The sequence below is a fragment of the Halichoerus grypus genome, unplaced genomic scaffold (assembly GCF_964656455.1).
Source record: "Halichoerus grypus unplaced genomic scaffold, mHalGry1.hap1.1 HAP1_SCAFFOLD_168, whole genome shotgun sequence".
NCBI classification, from domain to species: Eukaryota; Metazoa; Chordata; class Mammalia; order Carnivora; family Phocidae; genus Halichoerus; species Halichoerus grypus.
In genome coordinates, this window is record NW_027555095.1 from 34,550 (window position 1) to 44,849 (window position 10,300).

General features: G+C 39.7%; 1 long non-coding RNA gene across 2 annotated transcripts in view; it reads right to left on the bottom strand.

Annotated features, from left to right (window-relative positions):
- LOC118523093 (uncharacterized) overlaps positions 1-4,724 on the bottom strand; it is a 39,091-nt gene extending 34,367 nt beyond the window's left edge. For both annotated transcript variants that reach the window (XR_013444992.1, XR_013444993.1), the window contains exon 1: positions 4,342-4,724. This is a non-coding gene — a long non-coding RNA (uncharacterized LOC118523093). The remainder of the gene's footprint in view (positions 1-4,341) is intronic.
- Between the last annotated feature and the right edge of the window lie 5,576 nt (positions 4,725-10,300).

The window sequence follows — 10,300 nt, forward strand, 5'->3', positions numbered from 1 at the left end:
TCCTTGCAAAGGTATTTCCCATCATGTTCATATATGATATGTAACTCCTAATTGATGAAACTAGCTTTTTAAAAATTTTATGATGTTACTTGCCAAAATGTCTCCTTAAAGGCTACACGTTCACATCAGGAATACCCTTGAAATTCTCCTTTTGTATCTGCAATTAGTGTCAATTTATGAGCCTGATATCAAATAATCTGCTGCTTTATAATCACATCAGAGTTTCCATCAAGCACCTTGTTCACTACATTTGGTTTGGCTTTAGTTTCACCAACAAATTCATCCTTAATGATAATGATTTGCCAACAATCAAACTGTTAAAACTGAATAGCAAATTCCTAAGGAGATTTCTATAGAGACCTGTGCAAAGACATTATTACTGAAATAAGCAAATAACCTCCTAAGCTGTCTACCCTGAAGAGGATGACACATGGTTAGACATGTATTTCTAAAATATTTTCTGGTGGGGGGGGGAATATTGATTACATCACCTCCTGATCTCATCATCCCTAAAAGTGAGCAAAGGTTATGAGTCTAAGGAAGCAATGCAGCATCATATCTAAGGGCATCACCAGAAACAAACCAACCTAGCTTCATGTCTTTTGTCTGGCACCTAGGGGCTAATAGACCCTGGTCAAGTAATGTCACTTCTCTAAGCTTTAGTTTTTAAAATCTGTAAAATGAAGAGAATTGTAGTTCCTGTCTGAAAGGCTGTAGTTTGGATAAAAAGAAAAAAAGTTTATAAAGCAGTTAATACAATTAAATTAATTAAAGCAGTTAACACAAGATTAACAAATAGTGAGTGGCTATTAAATATTATGCACTTTAAAATTTATTTATTTCAACTCTCATTCTAATAAGGTAGTATTATTTTTGCACATATACTACAAATATCTTTGTATTACATATATGAATATTATTCACATAGAAATATCTAACTACAAAGTTAGTAAAAAAAAAAATCATCTATAGAAAATCAGACTTCCTTGGTTTGGGTCTTTGACTCAGTGAACTAGTATATAATGATAAATCAAAGCAGTTTTAATGCCTGATTTAAATTTAAAAGTTTTACTGTATTTTACTTTTAATTCTCACCATATTCCAAAACAATTTAGAGAGACTTCATCCCAGGCAATGAAAATCAATTCTCTCTTTTCCTGGTAAATTAGAATATGGATATAATTACTTATCTCCTTGTTTTCAGATTTAGTGTGTATGGGAAACATATAAATCGATGCATGATCTTGCCTTCCTGAAAAAATAAAATTTGTATTATTTTCCTTGGTTTATAATTTTAGGTCATAAATAAAATATTTAGAAGTAATTTTGTAAATTCTCAACTAAGTAAAATACCATCATTTGGAAAATTACCTAGAGAGATAAAGAAAACAAGGTACATTTTGCACTGTGGTGGCTTTATTCTCTCCTTTCTAGATTTGTCTTATTTTGGTGTTCTTAATGAGGAGAGATAGCAGGAATAGGAATACCAGATATAAATTGTTTGTTAACACTTTGAGTCCATTTCTTCCTATAATACATATTTACACAAATTGAAATCAATAGAACACACATCCCAAGTGGGACTTTATTAAAACCAAAAATGCAAAATGTCTATGGCTTCTATTTTGCAAGAAGCAACACACAGTCCCCTAGACATAGTTGTAATGTTGATCATGCATCCAACAGAGAACAATGTCTAGGTCCCTCTTGAACAGAATGCTCCATTAGGCATTCCATGGGCTCCCCCTTCCCGGCAGGCCTTGGCCCAGCCCCGTTGCCATAGATGGCCATCAGACATTTGGAATGACATCAGGAGATAATCTGAGTAGGCTCTGCCCTAAAGAATTCAGGCTAGCAGGAGACTGAAGATATCAATGTCTTGTTGGCTGACAACAGCATTCCAAAGGTCAACCAGGGTGAAAGAGGATGGACTTGGAGTTTCCAGTGCCTTTTCAACAACCAAGCAGCTAACAAGTATAAAGAAGCATCCCTCAAGACAAAAAATAATAAATTAAGACAAAATGAAAGTCTGGAAGTACACTAGATACGCCATGCCTGTGAAAGGGAAATAAGACAACCTACATCCATTCGGTCAGGGAATTTTAGGATTAAAGAGATCACTACCTCTTAAAAATAAAACTCACAAACAGTTCTCATCCTGAACCAATTCCCATCCCTCTGACAATCTACTTCTCCAACTTTTTCTGCTGTGTCAGCCCCTGTGTGGGTGAATATGGAACTTAATGGTGTAGAAGTAGAAATTCTTTGCAGAAGAATAAGAATGTCTTTTACTACAGTTTACCATTTCCCAGCCCTGTGCTTTATGTTGGGTGGCTCATTTAATCCCCATAACAAAGTTTTAAGAGTAGCACGTTATGTTCCACATTTACAGATGAGGAAACTGAGGCAAAGGGAGGTTCCATAACTTGTACCTAATAGTATCTTCATCGAATTTGGGAAAGATTATGCTTTACTAACAATTCTCACCTTATATAACACTTTTCTTCCCTGACCTTAAGAGTGCTTTTTAAGCTCTTATTTTAGAAGGATAATTCCATTTCCTCAGATTTTTTTAAGTATAAATAAGAACAATGCTATCCCAACCACTCTCTCTAAGAAGACATGATATGAATCTATGAAGCTACCAATAATACATTTTTAGTTTGGGAGACAGTGTTATTTTCCTACACACCTTATTCTTTACTAGAATTTCTTCCTAGAAGAATGCTTAGAAGTATTTTCTCTTGTAAAAGGGTACTCCTGTCAAAAATCTTCTGTCAAGTCACCTTTCTGTAGGGTTAATTTACCTAGTCAACCCCAGGCAAGGTGCCCTGGTCTGGCACAAAGTGCAGTAGATAGACCCTGCCTGGTGACCTTAACTTCTTTCTAAATTTATGGCATGATTTAGGGGTGCATCTGTTAATTTCTCTGGGCCCCACTTGCCTTCCCTGTAAAAAAATTAGGTGTTTGTGTTAAATGTTCCCTAAGACCTCTTTCAGCAAGAAGATACGGAAATTCTGACTTTAAAACTTTCCACACTAGTGCCAGGAAATGCAAATGCCAAGAGTGTCCTAAAATTTGGCTGGTATCATAAAGCAGATTCTTTCTTTCTTTTTTTTAACCAGCATTCATTTAAAACTCTAGAGCAGCACATTCCAATAGAACTTTATGCAATGATGGCAATGTTCAACATCTCGCAGTCAAATAAGGTAGCCACTAGCCGCCTGTGGCTATTGAGCACTTGAAATGTGGCCCGTATAACTGGCGAACTGAATTTTGAATTTTATGTAATTCTAATAAGCTTAAACTTAAAGAGCCACAGGCGGCTAGCGGCTACCATATTGGTGGCATCTTATAGCTTCAAGAGCACGACAATAGAAACACTTTACACCTTTGATTTATTTCAGCCGAGTACCTCACAATGTCTTTGGAGCATTGATCTTTCCACCACTCTTGGAGCCCTTGGTACAGCTCCACAGACATATCAAAGAACAGCCCAGGGCATTTGCATTTCGTGATGGCATTTTTGCAAGAGACCCCGGTACTGTTCTCACGTGCCAGCAAATAAAGGGGATGGAAAGGGAAAGGAAGTTTGGGGGTTTTTGTGTCTTTTCTCCCTCGTCTCCCATTTGTCGTGTAGCTTGTGGCCTCTCCTTAGCCAAGACGCGCACCTATCCACCGAGGCAGCTTAACTACCAGACCCAGCAGTTGGCTGTTAGTTTTTTAAATAATCGTGTAGACCCTGAGAGATTGGGCTGTAAAATCCAGCTCCAGGACCGCGTCCTTTCCTATTGGCTTGTCAGGTGAAAAACAGGGCTGACTGGCGGGACAGGGGCGGCGGCCGGACCCGCGCCCGCCACTCTTTCTCCCCCAGGCGCGCAAACCGCTCAGAGCCCGGGCGGCTGCCAGGGCCGCCGGACGCCGACCGCGTGCCAGCGCTTTGTGCCCCGTGCGTAGGTGGGTTCACTGGGCGCCTCGCTCGGAACTCATCCCCAGCCCTCTGGGGTCGTCGTTCGCCAACCTAGGGGAAATATCCCCAGGATGCCCAAACCAGACGAGCAGGGCAACTCCCCGACACCGCCACCGAGCGTTTCCAGGGCCCACCCACCACCGTTGCGCCCTCCTCCCATTCTCCACAGCCCACCACGCGGCCTCTTCGCCAAACCACCAGCCGCTTCCCCCCCGCCCCCGAGCCGTGACATCCCCCTCAAGACACAACCCGGCACACTCCCCGCCAAGACAGCCCGCCCCCCACCCTCGGCGCACCCAGGCCCACAGGCCCCCGGAGGGCCCCGAGCCCGCCTCCTCCTCGCCCGTGGCGCACGCACGTGGCGCACTCACCCCCTACTAGCTGCCTCCGAGCTCTAGAAACGCTCCCGGGAGGGAGCCCCCGCCCCCTCGGCTCCGACCGCTCTGAGGAAAGTGGGTGGGGGGAAGCGGAGACGGGCTGAGAAGGAGTAGGTAGGTCGGTCCGCTCTGAGAAAAGTGGGTGGGGGGAAGTGGAGATGGGCAGAGAAAGGAGTATATAGGTGGAGAGCGGTGTTGGAGGGGACGACCGGCAATAATTGGATGGCGTTGCGGCTGTTGCGCCTCTGTGAACGCCCAGCCAGCGCGGATTCACTTTCCACACAAATCACCCGGAGGGATTGTTGCAGCCTGCAATCAATAACTCAGCGGAGTAAGCTGCTGAAACCAGAGGCGTCCCCTGTCTGGGTCTTTAAGAGGCCGTCCGAACTGAATTCCAGCCCTCGGCTTCCCAGACAAAGAAGTGGGCACCAAAACGCAGGACGAGATTTTTAACCCCCACCCCCAACCCCGATCCCGGGTAAAGATCTTTAAAAATTAAAGGGCACACACATAGAGAGGTTTCTAGAAAAAAACAGTTAAAAGGGGAAGTGTGACAATCCATTCTTTGAATTGAAGGTTTCTGTGATATTTCGAGAAATGGGATAGAATGAATGTTCCAATGAACATTTAACGATTTTGTAAGTGAAGGTAAAGTCCATTAAATTTAGCCATGCATATGGATACTTTTTAATCAGCCACACATTTGCAAGGAAATTACTGATCTAGCCTTATTTGGGCATACTCATCCAGGAAAAGGAAGAAATGTATCATAATTTGTAGTGGCATTGTTAAAAGCCTTAGCATATCTTTCAGACATTATTCCATGAAGATTGCATTTCTGTAAGGTGAAAAGGCCCTGGGAGATGTGTATTATGATTCCCACTTAGCAGACTGTAAAACCAAGCAGAGCTGGGAGAAAGGGTATTCACCAGGTCAACAGATACTCACTACCAGTTACTAAGTTTAGACTAACTCACTGTGGGCCTGAGCCTAAAAGACTCTCAGCTAACACCCCTAAAATAAAAGTGGCCAAAATTCATTTCTCCTTGCCTGAAGCAATTTAAAAATAAAAATAAATCTTAAGAATGTCAACCCAAATATAGAGGCTTTATAAATCTTAATGAGTCTTCACTATGAAAAGCCTTCTTGCTAATACAAATGGGTCAATGGATATTGACCATCATGGTCTGATATGTCTCACGGTTGGGAGGAGTAGACTCATTCTGAAGCCAGGGAAAAGTTCATTTGTGTGCTTGGAGTCATAGAAAGCTAGTTTCAAACAGAGATTAGAACACAGGAACATTTGTCTGTGCTCAGTATAGTTAAACGCTGCTGGGAAGCATAAGGTATTATTGGTAATAGAATTCATAAAGGGTACTGAATCCACACCACTAATCCCGAAGTTTTTATAACTGGCCTTTAGGCAACATACACAATAAGCCCTTTCAGCAACTTCAGTTGCAGCTTCATTATCCCTACTTGACAAATTTTGTTAGCTTGGGATATAGTAGATTTGACTTTCTCCTTTGTAATTCTTAATCAGATACAAAATTAAAGGTACAAAAAATAAAGATAAATATAGGCTCTTTAGATATGAGATAAAGGATATGATTAAACCTTGGCTTGGAATAACAAATCCTTTGCATATTGCAGATTCTCAATCACAAGCAGTCCATATGGTGTATACTGTGCATAGGCTAAAGCTGTACCTAAAGAATTTTTGAAATTTAGATATTTGGCACTATTTATTTTAAAGGCTATAAGTATTTTCACAATTAATGATCATTTTAATTATTTTGTATTTAGCATACATTCGTTTTAAAATCAGAATTAATACTGATGTTACTTCAGATTAGAAGTTTTAGAAATAAATTTATTTGAATGTACTTTAATATCAGCTTTCTTTTAAAAAAAAATGTTTTTAACTGTGTACCTTGTTGTACTTACACATTTTAAGGTGCCAAAGAAGAGTTGAAAACTGTGAAGTAACTTCTATGAAGAGATGAAGTAAAGAATGGAAGGCAAATGACTGTATGTGTATGTGGTGAGTGCTTAACATTGTTATATCATTTACCACCAAGCTAATTCATAAAGGTAAAACTGCCAAACTCCTTGTCATTAGGTATCTATAATGTAGACACATAAAAGTGATAAAGCGTGATGCAACCATTATATACTTTATATTATAAGCAATACCATGCCATTTTGCTTAAAGCTCACGGGTCACTTTTCAGGGCCTACCTTTGCAAGTCTCTTTTACAATTAATCCATTTCAGGATAAGTTATGTATGTCATCTCTACTGTAACTATAAAAAGATACAACATTTTTAATGCTACTGGAATTTGTATCTTACTACTTTCTATATTTTTCTGAACTTCTATGTTCAATTATGTTTGTGTTGAAAGTATTCTGGCTAAAGAACAAATACTATACAGTTGAATAATCTTGAGGGGTAGATTAATCTATAGCCTCTCTTCATCTTAGGGTGGGTTGCTGTGGCAACCGCCCCAGCTTACTTTAAAATAATTTTTTAAAGCTCACTTCAAGAGCTACACCCAGCGTGGGCCAAGCTTAAAAGCAGGCATACCCAGTGAACAGGGTTTTAGTAGACTGCTGATTTAATGTAGGGAAGTAGTAAAGAGAGGAGGGTGGAGTAAGATGGTACACAACCTTGAACAGAAATTAGAAATTAGCTTTCCTTAGATTCAAGTCCTAAGGAATATGCTCTCTGTAACTTCTGTGGCACTTTAGTTAAATATATTGCTAAACAATTCTTTTTTTGGGGGGGACAAGTAAATATATATTTACATACATAATAAAGCACTTATGACAATTATTTAGTAAAGAAAATATTTGGTGATTGGGGAAAAAAGTTTATTTAAATAGTATGTCAATCCCAGACATCATTTTCTCTTAACTGATTTGTCACCTTTTATTTAACATGATAGGCCACTAGTGTCCAACTGGCTTAAAGAGTTTAAGAATCTTCTACTTTCCAGTCATAGAACTGGAATAGATTGGAGAATTCACGTAACTCACTTAATTAATAAGCAAACTGAAGCCCTGAAAAGACATACTCATTAGTTAGGCACAAGTCTTGAACCAAAAAATACAGGCCTACTAACACCTAGTACAAGCTCCTCCCTACACCAAAAAACATTATGATATAGCCGAGTACCATTAGGTGGTAAAGATCAGGATAATTTTGGTAAAAAAAAAAAAAAAAAAAAAAATCCAGAGTATTTAAAGAATACAAAGCACATTTTGTATTAACCACTTTTTGAATTACCAATGAATAATTTTAAATCTCAGTGACTTCCTATTGTATATTTTTGCACAAACTCTTCTGTTCTGCTTCAACTATGAAGGCTCATGGGAAGAAAACTAATGCTAATATTAACTTAGGTCACACATAATTAAGAAGCTAAATCTGCTGAGGGGAATATTTTATATTTTAAAAGGCCAACCGTGATACATTCCAGACCCAAATTATTTCCAAATTATCCATAGTGTGGGGTTATACATATTTTTGAATGCTTGTACTATCATTGATAATTATGGGTTTGTTATAATGTTTATTATTAAATAATGCTTTAAGATGTTAAAAGGTAAAATAATTTATTTTTGAAGGAAAACCATCTAAAACCGAAGTGTACTGTGGTAAATAGAAATAATCTATAATCCATCAAAAATAGTATGGTTGAAAGTCATGTATTGCCTATGTTTATTTGCTCATGTAAAATAGGCTTTTACAATTCATTACGTTAATATCAGGCACTATGGCAATAAACATTTGTTCCTACAATTGTTTTGTTTTGTCAAGGCATTTGTGAATCTAGAAAAAATTAAAATAATTTCATTTTTACCACCATGTATAGACATATCTTAGTATTCAAAATGACTGTGCACCTTTAAATTTTTGGATTCTTTTTTTAGAAGTTGTACCTTAAATGAAAACCTGATATAGACTATCTCTGCCATATTATTAAAATGAATTCATGGTAATAGCAAACTCACCAGATGAAAAGCAAACAGGCAAACAAATATCTTGTAGATACTAATCTGCAAGAAGTAATACTATTTCAGATGGCATTTGCTTCATCTTAGCTGTGCTGATAGTCACAATGGTGATGAGCCAGAAGCCTGAAGATTGTTCAGATCTGGTTGTGCTTGCCTGGAAAATCAACCTTCTCCTTTCAAGTGAAGCCTTGGGGCAGACACCTAAATGTTGAGCCCACTCTTCTGAGAAAAGCTACTCACATCAAATAGCCCCTACAATGAAGCAGGAGGCTTTTTGAATCATACATTAAAATAGTCTAGAGGCATGGTGCAGAACTTCACAGGAAATGCAACTAGTCATTGGGTTAAACACATAGTGCTGAAAGGAATTTTTTTAAGTGAGGAAATATCTTTAATTAGCTAGATATTTCAGTATACTTCTATTGTCTACTCCTGTACGTTCAAAGTTTTTATTTCCCGAATGTATTTTCCCTTCTTCCTTTCACGATATTAAAAAATTTTAATTTGGTTTAAACATTTTATATGATCTATAGTTCCACTGGCATGCAATCTTGTCTTTTCATGGTTTGTGTACTAGTTGGTGTATTTTATCTTTGGCTTTATTGGGTGTGGTGTAATTGGCTAGAGAGGGAAGGTGCCCAACCCCTAGTAGCCTTTCCTAAATCTTCAATATTAACCTATCTTTTTTTTTTTTTTTTCTGGTCAGGTCAAGTGTTTACTGGGCTTAAACCTTAACATAAGTATCTTCCTTATCAGTCCCTATTTCTGCTTCCTGTGCAGCTGAAACTCTTCAGGATAAGTGAAGTCATCAGCTATCGGATAGGGAAGCCTAATGCATTTGGGAAGTTGGTTTGGTTTACATGTTAATGCTCTGGATAAAATCCAGTAAGGTGTGGAAGAGATAGAAGTAGGAGGAGGGAGGGGGAAATCTCCGAGGAAGCTGCCGCCTCGGTAAATATTTCCAAACTGATTAGAAAGTTCATGGCCCCGCGATGAAGTCGAGATTTCAGGAACTGGTATTTTATTACTTTGTACATTACTAACACATAAGAAGTATTTCGGCGCTCTTTCTGGCCCTCCAGCCTTTCTGGGCCGAAAACCGCGTATTCTGGGCGTGCAGGAAAAGCGCGCTGGAATCGAGTGCTGCAGACATCCTGGACGGTGGCTTTTACGCGTGAGTAACAGAGGAGCGCTCGGACGGGTGGAAGAAAGAAGTGGTTAACGCGTCTCCAAACGGGGGAAAAGTCACAAGAGCAACTATTAGGGTCGCGCTCCTATTGGTCAGAGGAAAGAGCCCGACTTTAGAAGGACTTTTCTGCTGGCTGGCTCGCAGAGTCCCCGGGGAGCGAGCGCGCTGCTGCCGGAGATGGTTCTCCGAGCGTTCTCAGCTGCAGCGTGGGGAGAGCAGGGAGCCGCCGCTCGCGATGTTGTCTTCATTTCGTGCAATAAAGAATTGTCATTAGGTTTGCGTATGGCATGTGCCATTACCCCACCGTAAAACTAAAATTAGCAAAATGTCAGGAATGGAAAGATTGATTCACCAAGATGCAATTATCATTTAAAAGTGCTTGATTGAGGTACTGATGTTCAGTGATTTATTCTGCATACCATATACATAATTAAAGTAGTGTAGTGGAGTAATTTATCAATCTAGTTGAGACTGGAGGGGTGAGGAGGGAACTGCTGTATGTTTGTTTTATTAAAATGCTCCGAGGTCTAGTCCCGCCCCCCTTTTGCGAGAGTGAAACTGATGATTTCTCTAGCTCGCGAGGAGAGAGTCAACGGTTTGGGATTGTGAGGGAGAGAGAGACGGAGAGGAAAAGGCAGCGCGAGGCAGAGGCAGAGGCAGAGGCAAAGGCAAGGGCAAGGACAAAATAAAGGGAAAAAAGAAGGCAAGAGGCACTTCTTTGGACGTGCCGCTTAGAACCCCAA